Source organism: Pelobates fuscus, chromosome 7, assembly GCF_036172605.1.
Source record: "Pelobates fuscus isolate aPelFus1 chromosome 7, aPelFus1.pri, whole genome shotgun sequence".
NCBI lineage: Eukaryota > Metazoa > Chordata > Amphibia > Anura > Pelobatidae > Pelobates > Pelobates fuscus.
Genome location: NC_086323.1, coordinates 118127027 through 118146977, shown reverse-complemented (window position 1 = coordinate 118146977; position 19951 = coordinate 118127027).

Below are 19951 nucleotides of genomic sequence, written 5' to 3'. Positions count from 1 at the left end.
ATGAGGATGGTGCCTATTTATCCCACTTTCAATTTCTCAGGGTATTTCGTCTGGCCCTTGATCGGCTGGGAATCCCGAGCAAGGACTTTGGGGGTCATTCCTTCCGTATTGGGGCTGCAACCGAAGCCTCTCGGCTGGGTATCTCTGATCAGGCTATTCAGAGGATTGGCAGATGGGAATCGGGGAGGTTTCGGTCCTATGTACGGCCTACGCATCTAATCGGTCCCCCCCTTGTGTTTTCTCCACAGGGCCCGGCCAAAGGATCTGGCTGATCGGGCATTCATATATCTACTGGGCTCACCTGCGGGCTGGGGTACGCCCGGGTGGGACACGTCTTGGAATTCCTCGGGAGCTGGCGGAGGTCCGATAGTTCGGTTTCCGGGGCATGAGATGGGGCCAGCTCTTGCCGGAGGTTGTACAGTTGGCTACTTTCCTAGGTGCCCCAGATGTATTGGTGGTACATCTGGGTGGCAATGATCTGGGGGTGCTGCCTGCTTGGGGTTTGGGTGAACTGATCAGACGGGACTTAGCGCGCTTGCGAGTTCTATTCCCACAGCTTTGTTTAGTTTGGTCGGGGATAGTGTCCAGGAACTATTGGAGGCGTGCACGCGATCAAGGGGCTATTGAACGTTGCAGGGTGAAAATTAATAAGAGGGTGTCCAAATTTGTGCTCGGCGTCAGTGGCGTTTCAGTGCGCCACCGAATATTCGAATGTGAGGCGGCGATTTATTTTCGCCCGGACGGGGTCCACCTGATCGACGTGGGGTTGGACATATTTAACTTAGTGCTGCAGGATGCGCTGGAGCAGGCCATGGCATTGGTGGGGAGTCGCGCCCGCTGATCTAGGCTTAAATGCAGCTGGCGCTAGTGGCGGGTATGGTCCTTGACGAACCAGTTGGGAAAAGGAGTACACTGGACGAAGGAATGCTGGATCTGGTCCCTCCCCTAACCTCGGGCAATGTTTTGGTATTTGGGCATGCCCTCCGTGACAGGAAAAGCGGCCAGGGGTTGGCATGGGGAATTGGAGGGCCAAGGTGAAGGCCAGATAGCATGGACGAGGGGGGAGGGCAGGTGCCCTGGAAAGAGATACTCCAAAAAGGTTATTATGGTCCGGTTGGCAAGGACGGGTTTGAGTTATATATATATGCTCATATTAAAAGGATACTTTGAATTGGTTTTTACTTGTTATATATATATATAAATAAAGCTGTGGCCTGTTTTATACCACATTTATGTTTCTTGTTTTTAATTGGTAAAGGGAAAGGTGGGGGTGGGGTGGGGGGAGCGGTTGGTGAACATAATGGGCACCACACAATAACCACTACCTGCACACATGCATATTGTGCAAAAGATGCCATCACAGTTCAGAGCAGACTAAATTGCTCTACCCTTGTGAGTGTTTCTGTCTGTATTATTACATATTTATAATCAAACATATTGCCCAATGAGTTTGTGTTTCTCCTTTGATATTTGAGATTTGCATTATAATACTGACACAAGCAAGAGGTTTTACTTCAACGTGGGGAAAGGTATTAAGAATATTGTAAAACTTTGCACATATTTATAGGTGTGTTTTTAAAAGTGCACTTGATCACTTTTTGTCATAAATTTTTGCACAATTTTTTCTCAAATATTCTTTACCATCATATGTTATTTATAAAATTATTGTTTATTTATTGTGGTCTTAAAGGCACAGCGCACTTTATCTTTGGTTTTATACGGTTATATGTGATTGGAGTTTTCTCACAATATATAGTACTGCTTATGGTATATTTATTCCTATTGAAAAGTTACAATTGATTTAGCGCCATATTATTACTTATGTGTTTTTTATATACTGTCTAATGATGCCTTCACTTCTGTCTATGTAGAAAATGTGGCTTCTGTGTCCAATAGAATAAATAAATTGTCCTTTATACATATGACATCCCATATCCTACTACAGGAAGACTCTGCATTCAGCTTTTTGAGTGCTCTTGCATGTGCCCTGGAAAATTGTGCTATTTAATTGTTATCTTGTATAAAATATGCCCTGGGGCATTTTTGGTCTGTTTGGTTCTCAAATAATATGAAAGCATCTTACAATCATTATCTGTTAGCAGGATCTGTCCCAGTATGCATTAAGTGTAAAAGAGGTTAGACTGCTATTTTTTTTTTTTTTTTTTTTTTTTTTAAGGACATCATAAGGGAAGTAAGGAACATAAAATAAAACTGCTCTTATATGTGTCTGTTACATTCATATATACTTAGAACTATTTTACTTAAAATTTCCCCTGGTTCATATTGTGAGCTCAGTTATGTCAGACACAGAACACATATTTAACATGTTTTTTCCGTTTTTGAAATTAAAAATACGTGTAACAATCTTGATAGTTTTAAAAACACAATAAGAAAACACATATAAATACAATCAAATAATCACGTAAATGTGAATCCACAGCTGAAACATAGAAAACCTCCCAATAATGTTAAAAAATACAAAATATAAAAAATTATGTTGATACCGGAGAAACTGACGGAAGCCAAGCACAGAGAGATGGACACAGGTTTCTTCAGGAAGGAAGAGATTCTTTATTGGATCACCGATCGGGACTCAGAGGGACTAGCGTCACCAAAATACAGCAAAGTCTGAGTACTGAATACATAGAGTACATTCCTTATATAGCACTGTAGCTCCTCCCACAATTAACTACACCCACACATACCCTTAACCTATTTAATGAATAGAGTCTAAACTCATCCATCCGGTCTAACCACGTGGCTCATCTGATACAAAGGAGAGGGACGCGTAATTCCAGTTCTTACATTCCTGCACCTGGTCAGTACAGTGATGACAGTATCTTAGCTACGTGTAATTAACCAACTGATACTACAAACACATATACATACATATGCCTTGTGGCAATCTTAGCCTGCTAAACTTGTATTTTACTGGAATTACATCACATTCCCCCCTTTGATGCCTCTGATATTTCACAATTACTTGAGGCATCACTTAACCTTGGTTTGCATATACCTCAGGTTACCATGAACCAGACCAGACTTTTCTTATGATGTGAATCTTTTCAACACTCATCTTCCTGCATAGTTTCTCCCTGATCTAAAGCCTTATACTTATATATGGCCATTATCTGTGCAGCAGCCTTCCTCTCTGCTATAGTTCCTATCAGGCTTTGCACAGACCTAACTACTAAGGGTATAAGACACGGCAGGAGTAGACACAACATTAAAATTAGTAGGACTCCACCTACCACTGCCTTAAGCCCTCCAAACCACTCATACCAGCTACCAAACCAACTACTTGGATTGTACCCTTTCCATACCTGAGTAGGCACATGCGCTAGTTTAACCATATGGCTAGTAAGCTCAGCTATTGCTTGCCCTTCGTCATCTATTTGAAGACAGCAATTACTTAGGTTAAACTTCCCACATACACCTCCCTCTACTGCCAAAAGGTAATCCAAGGCTAATCTATTTTGGTATACTGCTGTCCTCATCCTGGTGTTATGCTTCGCTAGAAGATTGAGCGCTTGTGATGTCTCATTTGTGATAATCTCAACCACCGCCTGTAACCTTATAATACGGTTGAGCATATAAATAGAGGTTCTATAACCAAAGGTACCATCCTCAGCCCACGTGGCTGGCCCATAATAATCTATGATACGCTGGGGAGGCCATTCATCATCTTCCCAGGCGCCTATCTCTATGGGTCCCCTTTTCTTCCTATGATTCACATCATACACTTTAACACCTAAAGTCTCACCTGTTTCAATCGGTAACAAGAAGAAGGATGGTTTGAGCATACCCAACACACATGCCCCTTCCCAGTCCTGTGGCAGCTCCGAATAGGCTTTCTTACCACAGATCCAGTACAAATTTGCTGGGGCTCTCCAAGTAGATGTGATGGATAGATCAAACCACACATCCTTTAAATTGGCATATCTAGCAAACGGGTTAGATGGTTCTGAGACATTTGAAGCCGACCACCAAGTTGTATTCTTTGTATCATCATCATAAGCTTTTTGCCCTAGACAAGTTAATTCTCCTACAGAAGTATTATACATCATTCCTTTCCTTGCTATGCAAACATAACCTATGATGGAGGTCTTTAATCTCCACTCAGATTTACCTCTAACACTCATCTGATAATCGGCTTGTGAAGATATTAATTGGTCAACTGCCTCAGAACCGGACATTACCTCCTTTGCTTCCCAAGGCCATTGGTCTCCCATGTTAGTACCTCCACACACATAGCAGTTGGTAACATTAAGACTACCGGCAATACTTTCAGCTAGATCAATGAACAGGTTTTTAGCATTATGGGGGATCTTATTATCTATACTCATCTCTTCGTAAAAGGAATGGTATACTTGATGAGTCTGGGAGGATACCGTATCAGTCTCTATTCCTATAAACAATAATGTCCCAGGATCTAAACCCGTCCCGTATATTTGAAACCCAAATAAATTTCCATACTTATCTAAGAACTTGTCGGGGTTATTAATGAGTATATGGACTGGGTTGCATTCCATAGACTTACAATAAGGGCTAGTCGGCAACTTAGTCACTATCATGTCTTTGTCTACTGTCTGTCCCCAAGTTGCCCACCCCACACAAGACCAATATGGACAAAAGTTATAGTCTTTATTTGGGCATCTAGGACTCACATATTTATTTTTGCTACTGGGACAAATATATTTATCGTTAGACCCATACGTCCTCTCCCATCTAAGATCCCCACATACATTCCACGGCTTTCTACCACTCGATATCGCTTTACACGCATCAAATAGCAGAACACCCGAAGAATGTACGGATTCTAACACCGTTTTATTAATTAGGGTCCCCTGAGGATCTCCATTCCTGAGAGTCAACCAAATTGTACGAGGCTGATACTCCGGACTGAAGCACTTAGGTTCTCCTACTCTTAAATGGCACACACTATAATCTATATTTAAGTATCTACATCTCGATACATCTCCTTTACATTCGTATTGTGAATGCCAAATTAGGGTTTGGGAAATATGGTTACCTGTTCTCGTAGTCTTAATGCATACCTCACAGCTAGGAGTGTCGGTACCTCTACCTTCCTGAATATAAAAACACATATAAATAAACACTATCAAAAGCACATCTTTCGCCGTCATCCTCAGTCTTCGTCCGTGCGATGGCGCCTCAGCTTCCAGGATGTGAGGGGCTGCAGGGAATGGAGTTCTGCTCATCTTCACAGGTGTCCCTTCGAGACTTTCCTGGCTTATACACTATGTGATGGTAAGCGGACAGGCTTTATTATGGCCTTCTCACTCACACCTGTAACAATAAAATTTGTAATCCACAATAATTCCTCGTTACTCCGACTGAGTAGTGCGTTTTAACCGGATCTTGCAGGGATTCTCTGGATCTGCTGTAACTTGCCAAGAATCGACTGCTGCTGGTTTAACCCTGGAGTGATGTATCCACGGAGTCACTTCTGCTACTTTTATTGCTGTAGGGGTAGACAAGAGAACAACATAAGGACCTCTCCACTTGGGCCCTAACGGTACAGTATTCCACTCTTTAATCCACACTTGGTCTCCTGGATGATAACTATGAACAGGGGGATAAATATTCACAGGTAATCTATCTTGTACCCATTTCTGTACCTCCTCCATAGTCTTACCCAACTCTACAACCTGCTGCCGGGTAATTCCTTCTCCCAACTGACTCAAGTCCCCCCTTAAGTTACCAAGTACGGGAGGTGGTCGCCCATACATGATTTCAAAAGGAGAGAGGCCCATCCTTCTGGTAGGGGTACTGCGGATTCGCAATAAGGCTATAGGTAAGAGAACGTTCCACTTAAGTTGGGTTTCCTGACACATTTTAGCCAACTGGTTCTTTATAGTTCTATTCATTCTCTCTACCTTACCAGAACTCTGGGGTCTATATGCAGTATGAAGCCTCCACTTTATACCAAGCATATGAGTCAGTTGTTGTAGGCACTGGTGAACAAAAGCTGGACCATTGTCCGATCCTATAGAACAGGGTAGTCCATATCGGGGTATTATTTCTCGTAGCAGGAATCTCACAACTTCTCCTGCTTTCTCTGTACGAGTAGGACATGCTTCTACCCAGCCTGAATAGGTGCACACAATTACCAGCAGGTAACGATGTCCACCCGACTTAGGCATCACTGTAAAGTCTATTTGTAGATCGGACATGGGGAGTCCCCCCATAAACTGAACTCCTGGTGGCTTTACTGGTCCTTGTCTTGCATTATTCTTAGCACACGTTACACATCTGCGTACAATGGCCTGAGTCAAGTTGGACAATCTTGGTATGTAGAAATGTTTTCTAAGAGATTCTTCAGTACTGTCTCTCCCAGAATGTGTCCCGTTGTGATAATTTTGGACAATTTCTACCGCTAGCGATGCTGGTATAACTATTCTTCCATCTTCTAGCTGATACCACTTGTTCTCCAGATACTTTCCCGGTTCAGTCTTTAACCACTCCTCTTCTTGAGCTGTATAAACTGGAGTCCATTGGGACAGTGGAGTTGGTATAAGAGCAGCTATATGCCCTACATACTCCTGTCTTCCTGATTCAGCAGCACGCTTAGCTGCACTATCTGCCATCCGATTTCCCTTGGTTACATCACCATCTCCTCTCAGATGCGCTCGACAATGTATGATACCGACTTCTTTCGGCTCCCACACTGCTTCCAATAGTTGTAGGATTTCGGCTGCGTACTTGATTTCTTTGCCTTCTGAATTCAGTAGTCCTCTTTCTTTATACAAAGCTCCGTGGGCATGAGTGGTTAAAAACGCATACTTAGAGTCCGTATAGATATTTACTCTTAAACCTTCAGCCAATTGTAACGCTCGTGTTAGTGCTATTAATTCTGCCTTTTGTGCTGATGTTCCTTTCGCCAGTGGCCGAGCTTCTATCACCTTGTCTATTGTTGTCACTGCATATCCTGCATAGCGGATCCCTTCTTTCACATAACTACTGCCGTCGGTGTAATATTGAACATCGGGGTTCTGGATGGGAAAATCACGAAGATCTGGTCTACTTGAGAATACTTCATCCATTACTTCCAAACAATCATGTTGACTTTCAGTAGGTTGTGGCAAAAGGGTAGCTGGATTTAAGGTGTTTACAGTCTCTAAATGCACTCTTGGGTTTTCACACAACATTGCTTGATACTTGGTCATACGGCTGTTACTAAACCAATGATTTCCTTTGTAATCCAACAACGTCTGTACTGCATGTGGGACTCGTACATAAAGTTCTTGACCCAGAGTGAGTTTATCGGCTTCAGCTACTAGCAGGGCGGCTGCAGCTACGGCTCTTAGACAAGGTGGAAGTCCGCTGGCCACTGCATCCAGTTGCTTAGACATGTAGGCAACAGGTCTTTGCCATGATCCCAAGTACTGTGTCAATACTCCCACAGCCATTCTTCTTTGCTCGTGTACATATAAGTAGAATGGTCGTGTGTGATCAGGTAGACCTAATGCTGGGGCACTCATCAAAGCCTTCTTCACATCTTCAAATGCCGTTTGCTGTTCTTGGGTCCATAGGAAGGGGTCGTGCTCTGTACCTTTGATAGCTGCGTACAGAGGTTTTGCTAGTATCGCATAACTGGGAATCCATATCCTACAGAAGCCTGCTGCCCCCAAGAATTCTCGCACTTGTCTTCTATTCTTGGGTATTGGTATTTGGCAGACAGCTTCTTTTCTCTCTGGCCCCATAATTCTTTGACCTTCAGAGATATGGAATCCTAGATACTTGACAGTTGGCAAACACAACTGAGCCTTCTTTCTAGACACCTTGTATCCTGCCTTCCAGAGAATGTGTAGTAGATCGTGCGTTGCTTGCTGACAGATTTCTTTTGTAACTGCTGCTATCAACAAGTCATCTACATATTGTAACAATACACACTCTCCTGGGATGGACTCGAAATCCAATAGATCTTGACTTAGGGCTGAACCAAATAGGGTAGGTGAATTTTTAAACCCTTGGGGCAGTCTTGTCCAAGTCATTTGGCGTTTTGAGCCCGTTACAGCGTTCTCCCACTGGAAAGCGAAAATACATTGACTTTCTGCGGCAATTCGGAGGCAAAAGAAGGCATCTTTGAGATCTAAGACTGTGAAGTAAGTAGCCCCGCCCGGAATTAAAGCAAGCAGGTTATATGGATTGGGTACAACTGGATGTATACTAACAACCGCATCATTGACTGCTCTTAAGTCCTGCACAGGTCGATACTCATCTGTGCCGGGCTTTTGAACAGGCAGCAATGGGGTGTTCCAGGGGGAAGTACAGAATTTTAGGATACCATACCGTATGAACTTATCCAGATAGGATTGGATGTTCTTCTTAGCCTTCTGCGGAATGTGATATTGTCTTAGGCTCACTGGATAAACCCCATGTTTCAGTTCAATTTTTATTGGTGGAATATTGCGGGCCAGTCCTGGTGGGTTGTTCTCTGCCCAAACTCCTGGTATGTTAAACAATGTCTCATCACTCCTAGGGTTTTGGCTAGTCAACACTGTATAAAGTCGCCACTCTTCTTCCTTTGGTACGGATAAAGTCATAATACCTGAAGGTCCATTAAACTTTAAAGATGTTGTTCCATCTGGTAGGAACGTAATCTGCGCTTGTAATTTGGATAGCATATCACGTCCCAGCAATTGGACTGGACATTCAGGCATATAAAGGAATTGGTGTTTTACTACGTGGCCTCCCAATGTACAGAGTCGACTTTTAAGAACCGGTCTTTCAGCACTTCTTCCAGTTGCTCCTATCACAGTAATAGTCCTTCCAGATGGAGGAGCAACTAGATTAGTCACCACTGAATGTTCAGCACCAGTGTCGATCATGAACGCACTCCTTTTCCCCCCTATTGATACATCGACCATAGGCTCCGCTCGACCAAGGGGGATGGAGCCCGGTCGGTATCAATAGTCCTCCATGACCGTGTCAGCCAATCCTACAAAGTCCCTACCTTCTCTATCGCGAGACCTTTGCGCTGCTGGAATATACCTATCTTCCCTAACACTTCCTCTGTTCCCATTACTCCCTCTATACCCATTACTCCCTCCGGGGCCTCCTCTACCTCTCGCTCTGCCTCTAAAGTTTCCGTAGCCTGCCCTGGGTTGGTCTCTCTCGTACTGCTCTCTTTGCGGACATTCGTTCCTCCAATGCCCTTCTTCCTTGCAATACGCACACTGATCCCTACTCAAAGGCTCCCTACTCCATCTATTATTGCCTCTATCTGGGCCCCGTTTATCTACGCCTGCGATCGCTACCGCTAGCATATCAGCCTTTTTACGCATCTTGCGCTCCTCCTCTTTCTTGCTTTCTGTTTCCCTATTCATATAGACCTTATTAGCTACCTCCATTAGTTGGGAGATTGACATACCTGCAAACCCTTCTAACTTTTGTAGCTTGCGCTTAATATCTCCGTAAGCTTGGCTGACAAAGGCGGAGTTAACCATTCGGGAATTGTCTGCATCTTCCGGATTAAAGGGGGTGTACAAGCGGTACGCCTCCAATAATCGGTCATAAAAGACACTGGGCGCTTCATCGCTTTTCTGGATCACCTCAACTGTCTTCGACATGTTAATGGCTTTCTTTCCTCCGGCTTTCATGCCAGCAATTATAGCGTCTCTATAGGCTCTGAGTTGAACCATATCAGCACCATTTACGTTCCAATCGGGATCAGTGTTGGGATAATGTGTTGCGGCCCATGCTGCTGGATTAGCTTGGTTCAAAGCACGGGCTCTATCTTCTAATGCTTTAATGGCTGCTTGATTTATTCTTGTCCTTTCCTCATTGTTAAATAAAGTCATTAGTAACTGCTGGCAATCAGCCCATGTCGGATTATGCGTCTGTACTATTGAGGTGAACAGATCAGTCATGGCTTGTGGTTTCTCAGTATACGAGGAATTGTGGGTCTTCCAGTTTAAAAGGTCGGTAGTGGTGAAAGGGACATATACGAAGACAGGGTCAGCGTGTGCCATTTGACCTGCGGCATCGATATAAGCTGACCCGGGATTTAAGCGAAGAGGCATCTGATAGTGCTTTAATTGTTGGGCACCAGTCAACTGTCGGGTTTGGATGGGGCTACGTAGGGAAGCGTCAGTCATGGGTTCCGGTCGGGGAGATATAGGGTATGGGGATGTGGGAGGTTGGTTTTGGGAAAAGGTAGTGAATAGAACACTTCGGGCCGAGCTAGATGAAGCTTGACCGGAAGTCTGAAGTGGCGCCAAATCAGGATATTCGTTTCTAATGGGGGTGGGTTCTGGTTCCGGAAGGGGAGATTTAGTACGAGGGGGGGTGGATCCTGTACTGGAGGAGGAAGCGGAAGTGGATGAGGGTAATGAGGGAAGGGTTACAGGACTTCCTGTATTTGCGTCACTTCCTCTTACCGGAAAGTAAGGGGGCGGCAAAGGGATCTCGGACTCAGGGGGCGTGTCCAAAATGGGCCTAACACCAGTCCTAGTGGACGAACAAGTCCTAGCTACCATGAGGCGACACTGCTCCTCGTGGCATGTCCGGAGCCATTTTGGCGAGTCATTTACGGCCTGTCTCCAACAATCAATATAAGGAAACTGGCCGTAAAGTTCAGGCCTACCTGATACAGCCACGTGTAAGCGCTGTACCAGAGTTGGATCCAAACTGCCACGTGGCGGCCATGCCGCAACCAAAGTAGGCCACTCCCTAGTGCACAAAGTGACCAAACGTACAGGGGACATCTTAACCCCAAAATCACAAACTTTGAATCCCTTTTTAAAATTCTTAACCATACATCCTAAGGGATCCGGAATCGTTGACTGCGACGCACCCATATTTAACAGTGGAACGTCGTCGACAACGATTACTATACACGCGTACTATTCAACAGTCACACCCGTTTCCTCTGGCAACAGCACCACGTGGTATGGTTACCAAGTGAAACGTACACAATAACAATAAACACTCAGGGAATTCCCGTACACACACAGCTGCTACACCAGTCACTATATAATCAATATTATGCCCTTTGGCGTAACTACACAGTCACCCACGCTATAATTCTCTATATACGAATTACCCGTCTATAACACACCCCAGTAACATCGTCTTTTACAAATAGCGGTTACAGTACGGTTAGCATAGGTCAAAGCACAAGTTAAGGTCACAATACAATTATTAGTGGTTATGGTGTTAAACATGCAATGGACGACAATGATTAGTACTTATTATATAATGTCAGTAAATATACAGGGTTATGGTACCGTGCACTATAATACAGCAATACACTATTAACACTCTCGCTAGACGGCTGAGCTCGCGCTATCTAACAAGATATACACTTTACTAAAACAATCGTTAACACATTTACAATTCCCAACTAAACTATTGGCCAGTACCTTGAATGGACTACCTAAAACTATATACACCCGTTTTGGTTAGCCACACTGCCCAATCACCACATATACATAGCGAGCTAGAGAACCGAATTTACACAGGCGCCTCTTAGTCGCACTATACAACGAGCTAGAGATCCGAATTTACACAGGCGCCTCTTAGTCGTACTATCAAAAGTCTAGTGGGTTCCAAATTTACACGCCTTCCCACTTAGCCCAGATAGGATGAGAACTAGCGAACCGAATTTACACAGGCGCCGCTTAGTCTCCCGGTCCCTCCGACCTAGCGAACGTAATATACACCCTAGAACGCTAGTCTAGACAAGACACCGGTGTCCGGCTAGGGCTATCTTACACCAGGACCCCGCCTGACTAACCAAATCAAACGGTCTGACTAAAGAGCGTTCGATCGAGCGGTGCGCCTTCGCTCCTTCCCTCCGACAGAGGGGGCAGATACAGATTCAAAAACCCCTTTGGGCCTACCGCACAATCGGTATACCCCTAGCGGGTCCTGCCGTCTAAAACAGCAGTTATCTTACCTCCTCGTTCCTGAACCTGAGTTCACACTCATCGACGGGGACACCCCAGCACTTCTCACGTAGAGGCCGATGATCTCCTGGACAACAGACCAGTGGCGCCGAGACGAAGGGAGGTCCACGCAGAAGTTCAGGGGTGCAGCCGTAGAGAACGTGGGCAAAGATAGACCGTCTCACGCCTCTGCCTCTCAGCTACCGTTGAACGATGAGCTTCCCGGCCAATGCACCAAATGATACCGGAGAAACTGACGGAAGCCAAGCACAGAGAGATGGACACAGGTTTCTTCAGGAAGGAAGAGATTCTTTATTGGATCACCGATCGGGACTCAGAGGGACTAGCGTCACCAAAATACAGCAAAGTCTGAGTACTGAATACATAGAGTACATTCCTTATATAGCACTGTAGCTCCTCCCACAATTAACTACACCCACACATACCCTTAACCTATTTAATGAATAGAGTCTAAACTCATCCATCCGGTCTAACCACGTGGCTCATCTGATACAAAGGAGAGGGACGCGTAATTCCAGTTCTTACATTCCTGCACCTGGTCAGTACAGTGATGACAGTATCTTAGCTACGTGTAATTAACCAACTGATACTACAAACACATATACATACATATGCCTTGTGGCAATCTTAGCCTGCTAAACTTGTATTTTACTGGAATTACATCACAATGTCAGTGTTAATCAAACTTACGTTCTACACAGTAAAAGCTACAATGTACAATACTTTTTAAAATACCCAATATATTGAACAAAATAAGTGGCTAATAATAGCTCAAGAGAAATATGTAATAGGATATATAAAACAAAAGTGTTTCTGTTTAATGTAAACACCTTGGCACAACTAAATTAAAATGGGCTAAACCTTTTCTGGCCACAGAGCTCCTTGCTTTCTAAGTAAAGCTATAATTAATGATTAACCTATTATTTGGGGAAACGAAAAGTAGCCTTGGAGAAAAATGTTGTACCAGCCCAATAATGCAATACTCTAGTATAGTGTGCAGATACAGAGGTGGAAAAGATAACTTAAAATTGAAACATAAAAACTATCACTCCAACATGAAAGAAAGCACTCATAGGACTTCAAAATAAACAAAAGAGCTAATTTATTTTAAGCAGACATGCCACTAGACCGCCTTGAGGTATTTATTTCCCCCCAGCTCCTCTATGTGTCTCATTTCCCTCCAGCCCCTCCATATGCCTAATTTCCAACCCCAGCCCCTCCAAGTAAGTAATTCCCCCACATCCCCTCCATATGTCTCATTCCCTGCAGCACCTCAATGTGTTTCCCCCTCAGCCCATCCATGTCTCTCATTTTTACTCCAGCCCATCCTTGTGTCTCATTCCACCCAGCCACTCCATATGTCTAACTCCCCCTCAGCCCATCCATGTGTCTCTTTGTCCCCCGCCAGCCCCTCCATGTATCTACTCCCTCTGCTTCTCTTTGTGTCTCATTACCCCACCCTGAGTTCCTCATGTGTCTAATTCCCCCCCCCCCCCCGGCCCCACCAGCTCCTCAATTTCCCCCTCCCTCCTGTGCCTGTTCACCTTCCTGTATATCATGGTGGAGGAGCTTCTGTAACTCTACCCTGTCTGACAGGAAGCAGCTCTGTGCTCACTGAGCGAACTTCCTATCAGGCCGGGTAGAGGAAAAGACCTCCACTGCGGTCCAGACCAGACCAGGGGGGAGAGAGACCACCAGAGAGAAAGCACCATTGGAGGGAGAGACCACCAGGCGAGGGAAGGGGAGGGAGAGACCACCAGCGGAGGAGAGGGTGAGCCCACCAAGGGAGGGAGGAGAGGGTGATACCACCAGGGCCGGGGAAGGTGGAGAGAGAGAGTCCACCAGGGGAGGGGGAGGAGAGGAGAAACCACTAAGGAACCACTAAGGAAGCAGCTCTGTGTCTCATTCTCTCCAGCCCATCCTTGTTTCTCATTCCACCCAGCCACTTCATATGTCTAATCCCCCCCTCAGCCAGTGGTGTATCCTGGTTTTGTGCTGCCCTAGGTGTGACAAAACTCACTCCCCCCCGCGCCACCCCACCCTTTCCCCCCTGCCCCACCTTCTAAATACACACACACACATTCACTGACAGAATACGCATACACTAGCTAACAGACATACACACTCACTAACAGACACACACACTCACTAACAGACACACACTCACACACACTCACTAACAGACACACAGACACACACTCACTAACAGACACACACACACTAACACACACTCACTAACAGACACACACTCACTCACTAACACACACATACACACACACACACACACACACACTAACACACACTCATTAACAGACACACACACTAACAGACAAACACACACTCACTAACAGACACACACACTAACAGACATACACTTACTCACTAACAGACACACACACACATACACTCACTAACAGACACACACTCACTTGCACACACTATACAAAAACAGACAATGCATCCCTTACGCACACACACAAACATACACTGCTTCACACACAGAAACATAATGCATCTTACATACACTCTATGCACCCCATACATACACAGAGACACACCTTGCATCCCTTACACACACACACAGACACACACAATGCATTCCCTATACGAAGCATGTCAAACCTGCGGGCCGCATGCGGGCCGCATGCGGCCCACAAGGACCATCTTTGCGGCCCGGCGAGCCGCGAGTGCATGCTCAGTGTTATAGCAGAGTAGGCACCTGCTTTCCCCACATTGCAGGTGCCTACTCTGTTAACACTTACCCGGCCGGGGAGGAGGGCCAGCAAGGGAGCTAAGTGTTCCTGCTCCTCACTGCTCCCTCTCGCATGCTGACTGAAGTGAAGCTGGGCGCCGGAATATGACATCATATTCCGGCACCTGGCATCACTTAACCATGCCAGGGAGCAGTGAGGAGCAGGAAGGACCCCAGGGAGATGCCCCCCATCGGCTCCATAAGGCAGGGAGCAATAAGGAAAAGTATGTGAGTGTCTTCTGTCTTGTCTTGTATATGTGAGTGTAAGTGTCTGTCTGTGCCAGTGTGTGTGTCTGTCAGTGTGTCAGTGTGTCTGTGTGTGTCTGTCAGTGCGTGTGTGTGTCTGTTTGTGTGTGTCTGTCTGTCAATGAGTATGTGTCTGTCTGTCAGTGAGTATGTCTGTCTGTCTGTCAGTGTGTGTGTGTGTCTGTCAGTGTGTGTGTCTGTCTGTTTGTGTGTGTGTCTGTATGTGTGTGTGTGTGTGTCTGTATTTGTGTGTCTGCCTTTCAGTGAGTATGTGTGTGTGTGTCTGCCAGTGTGTGTGTGTGTCTGTATGTCTGTATGTGAGTGTGTGTGTGTGTCTGTCAGCAAGTATGTGTGTGTGTCTGTCAGTGAGTGTGTGTATGTGTGTATCTGTCAGTGTGTGTGTGTGTGTCTGTCAGTATGTATGTGTATGTCTGTCTGTGAGTATGTGTGTGTCTGTCTGTCAGTGAGTGTGTGTGTGCGGTCCACATAAACGTAAACCTTGTTTATGTGGCCCGTGCCACACTTTGAGTTTGACATGCTTGCCCTATACAAAAACACATACTGCTTTCTATCCCTTACACACAAACAACTGCAGCCCCTGTGCACACACACTCACACTACATCCCTAACACAAACTGGTATTTCTATACACTATATTCCATAAGAACACACACACGTTGCATCCTCTACAATAACATATAACACATCCCCTACACACATACCATCCACTCCCTGTGAGCCAACTCAGGTGTAGACGGACTTATGTAGGTGGACTTATGGGCGGGTCTTGTAGGCATACTCACAGTCAGGCCTTGGGGGCCCAGACCTTAAGCTGTGTAAGGGGCCTCAAAAAATGGAGCTGCTTCCTGTTCGTTGATTTTTGTGAGCAAAGTTACAAACAGCTTCCAGGGAGCCTGACCAGTGAAGCCTGAACCCATCATCAACCTCTTGTCCTCATCTGGTGGTAAGTAGTCTCACTAATCTCTATTTTACATTAAAGGGACATTATAGTCACCAGAACTATCTACAGCTTGATGTAGTGGTTCTGGTGTCAATTGCCTGTTCCTGCAGACTTTTGAATGTAAGCACACTGCCTTTTCATGGAAAAGACACCTTGTGCAGCACTGGTGTTAACTCATATGGCAGATTAAATGAGTGGGGTATTGTGATGTCACATGGTGAGCAGAGCATTTGAGGGGGCGGCAAATTTTTGTTTGCCTAGGGCGGCAAAAATCCTTGCACCAGCCCAGATAAGAGTTATGATTGCCGAGTTACATTAGTAAAAAAAAAAAAACACATTATTAAGGGGGTTGGGGTGACACCGTGAGCTACTGCACCGGGTGACAACAACCCTAGTGAGGCCACTGCAAACAGGATAGAGTGCGCAGTAGCAACCCACCTGGCAAGTTACATGACAGGCACAATAGTGGAAGGCGGGTTAAGTGGGGCGGCACCGGGTAATGTCAGGTGCAAGTTATGCACGGACAAAGCACTTGTTAGAACATCTTTACTCTTTTTTACATTGTAAAAGAAAGTAAAGATGTAGTGACGAGTGCTTTGTCCATGAATAACTCTTTACATCCAGTGGTAGAACTAATGTAGAGAATGCCCTGGTGCTAGATGTTTTTTTTGGCCCCTTCTCTAGCGCAAGAGTGGCGAAAAGATAGATCCCCATCTGTCGTACAACTCCCACGATTTTATGCCAGCTGGGAATCTACCATTTGCCCATCATTGCAGGGCTGTATTTGTGAGCAGCGCTTTGAATGTAAGCATGTTTGTGTATAAAGTATATGTGTGTATGTAGGGGTGTATTTGTACTGTTGTTGTCACAACACTCCTTAGTTGAATTGCCCTCGTGCAGTACCCACATTCACCACTATCTTTGTTTGGCACTGTTCCTAATTTATTTTCGTTAAGCACTTCACTTGGTCCTTGTTTAGCACCTATATCGTTTGGTTTCTCCCTTCACTCCTGGCCAGATCATTTTCTCTTGTCTCCTGTTTCCCTGGTTCCCTGTGATCCTGGCTCCTGGCTCCTTGATCCTGCTACTGTTCCTTTGTCCTGTGTCCTGCGCCTCCTGGTCTTTGTTCCTGTGTTCTCCTGGTCTTCGGTCCTGTGTCCTCCTGATCCTGCGTTATTGTGTCCACCTGGTCCTTCGTTGCTGTGTCCTCCGATCCTGTCTTCTGGTTCCGTGGTCCCTGCTTTATTACCAGTGATCCTGTCCCTGCAGATTTGTTCATTTATTCTACATTTGATCTTGATGTCACTATATAAGTCTTGTGACTCTGGATCTGTGCCCTACCTGATACTCGTGGTAGCTGCACAATCCTACCCTTATACCAAAGGACTGTTACAGTATTTGTTGCCTGCACAATTCGTGCTTATTTTGATTTACTGTATATATTTTGTGGCTTTGTCGGTGTGTGTGTGTGTGTGTGTGTGTATATATATATTATATATTGTTTTGCTTTCTCCTTTGGTTCCCTGTAAATATATATTATTCTTGATTTACCCTATTCATTTGTGTCTGGGCATTTATTTCTTTGCTATATTGGTTCCCACATTTAAAGTGACAGTGCTGTTCCAGGGCAGCACCACTTCATGTCATTACAGTTGTTATTGGAATGGAGTGGTGTATTTATGTGTAGTGTTTTCATTTGAATGCAGGGGTGTGTTTGTATGTAGTATTCGCTTTTAAATGCAGGTATACTTTTGTGTGTTGTGTTGGCATAGAATTTTAGCATTTTAATATAGGGGTGTGTTTGTATGTGCTGTTGCCATTGGAATACAGTGATGTAGCCCCATGTAGCTAGAGCGCAGCTAAGCGGAAAAAGGCCTTGACAGGGGTTAGGAGGCGGGCTTAGGAGGAAGTAAGCAAGGGTTGGAATTATGGGTAAGTAGGATTGGCTATTTAAATGAGCAGCCATTTTAGGTGAGTCATTCTAACTTTCTACCTGGTTGAGTTTGTGTTCACCTCGGTGTGCGCGGACTTTGCTTGGTCGGATTTCTTTTGTCTCCTCTGCAGGGCCAATGGACGACGTGGAGCGTTTGCTGGAGGGGATCATGTCGGCAGCACGGCATCAGGGTGTGGACTGGCTACGGGCACAGCTAGGCCCTGCCCTGGTGGAGGCGGCGGATCGGGACGGCGATTGCGGGAGACCGGTCTGGGCCCGGAGGCCCCCGAGGAGGCTAAGCCCGGGCGCGGGGCCCGGTGAAGTTGTCCCCGGAAGCAGTGGAGTTTCGGTTGCGACCGGCAGCAGGCCCGGGAGCCGCGTGGTCGAGGCCTTGCCTCCCCGCGTGCGGCCGGAGCCTCGGATGAGCACTCGGCGGCAGAAGGATGTCGTGGACGGGGGCGCTGCTGCTTTCGGGTCGAAGGTGGCCGGGCGGCCCCCTGGTGGTGCGGGACCCACGGAGGGGAGGTCTAGGAGGGCTTCCCCCTCATCGGAGAGTGACGATGATGATGAGGCTGGATCCGGGAGACCGTATGGCCGGCCGGGGAGGCAACAGGCAAGTGCAGAGGACTCCGTCCGGGGCCCTCTTGGCGGGAAGGTCGCTAGGGGGAGCTCTGCCACGGAGGGGGGCAGGAGTAGGCCGGTGGAGGGCGCCCGGGCCATAGTCGTAAGGGGGAGGGTCCTGGGGCCCCTAAGCGTAAATGTGGTTCGAAAGGAGTGAGTTCCAAGGGCGGTGGGGGTTCTCGGGATGCGGCCAGGTCAGAGAGCGGGTCCCCCGAAGGGGTGGTGGGTAGGTCTGGGCCGACGGGGTCTGGTAAGCATGGGGGAAAAGGTAAGGGGGCAGTAGCGGTGGGTGCGGGAAAGGGGGTTCCGGAGGTAGTTAGGCAGAGGAGTAGGGGAGGCCGGGGACTGGGATCCTCCGTAGTGGTTGGGCGGCAGGGGGGGCCGGGTTCTGGGAGTAGTAGCGGCAGTCCCTCGCCCGTTAGATCTCTGGGGTCCCGGGATGCGCGGGGGAGGTCGGGTCGGCACTGCTCCCCCTCGGACAGCTCGGCAGGGGAAGGTGCGGCAGCCCCTAGGTATGGTCGGCAGGGGCGGCCTGCTGGTAGAGACGGGAGGAGTCGTAGCCCCAGGGGTTCCCAGGTGCCACGTGGTGGTAGAGGTCAGCCAAATGGACCTGCCGCTCTGGATGAAGCTGATGATGGCGCAAAAGGCGCAGCCCTTTCAGAACTCGGCCGGCGCAAGGGGGCAGTCCGCCTCGTCGGCCACCTTACCAAAGGGCTTATGTTGGCTCTATAATGAGGGCCAATGCAAATGGGGGGCCACCTGTCGTTTCAAGCACGAGTGCTCTGGCTGCGGAGGCGCTCATGGGCTCAACCGCTGCTTCAAGAAGGGTAAGTCCGGTGGCGCCGGTGCGGCTGTCGCAGCCGGGGGGGGGGTGCATCCGCTTCCCCTGGGCTTAACCCCAGTGAGGCTAAGCGCGATGGAGCCGTGGCTAAGCCGCTACGATAACAGGGCGGATGCTGCTGTGCTCCTGGCGGGTTTTGCAGTGGGGTTTTTTATTCCGTTTCAGGAGCGGGAGGGGGGATCGGAGTGGCTGCGCAACCTGAAGTCTGTGGCTGACTTCCCGGACGTGGTTAGGGAGAAGCTGGGCAAAGAAGTCGGGCTGGGCCGCATGGCGGGCCCGTTCGCAGTGCCTCCGCTGGGAGGCCTGCGGATTTCCCCACTTGGGGTGGTTCCCAAGAAGGAGCCGGGTAAATTTAGACTCATTCACCATCTCTCGTACCCGAAAGGGGAGTCGGTGAATGACGGTATTCATAAGGACTTGTGCTCGGTGTCATATGCATCTTTCGACCGGGCGGTCGATCTGGTCAGGCGGGCCGGGCGTGGGGCTCTGATGGCGAAAGTGGACATTGAGGCCGCGTTTCGGCTGCTGCCGGTCCACCGGGACTGTCATCACCTACTGGGGTGTTTCTTCGAAGGGGCCTACTTCGTGGACTTGTGCCTGCCCATGGGTTGTTCCATTTCGTGCTCCTATTTTGAGAAATTTAGCACTTTTCTCGAATGGG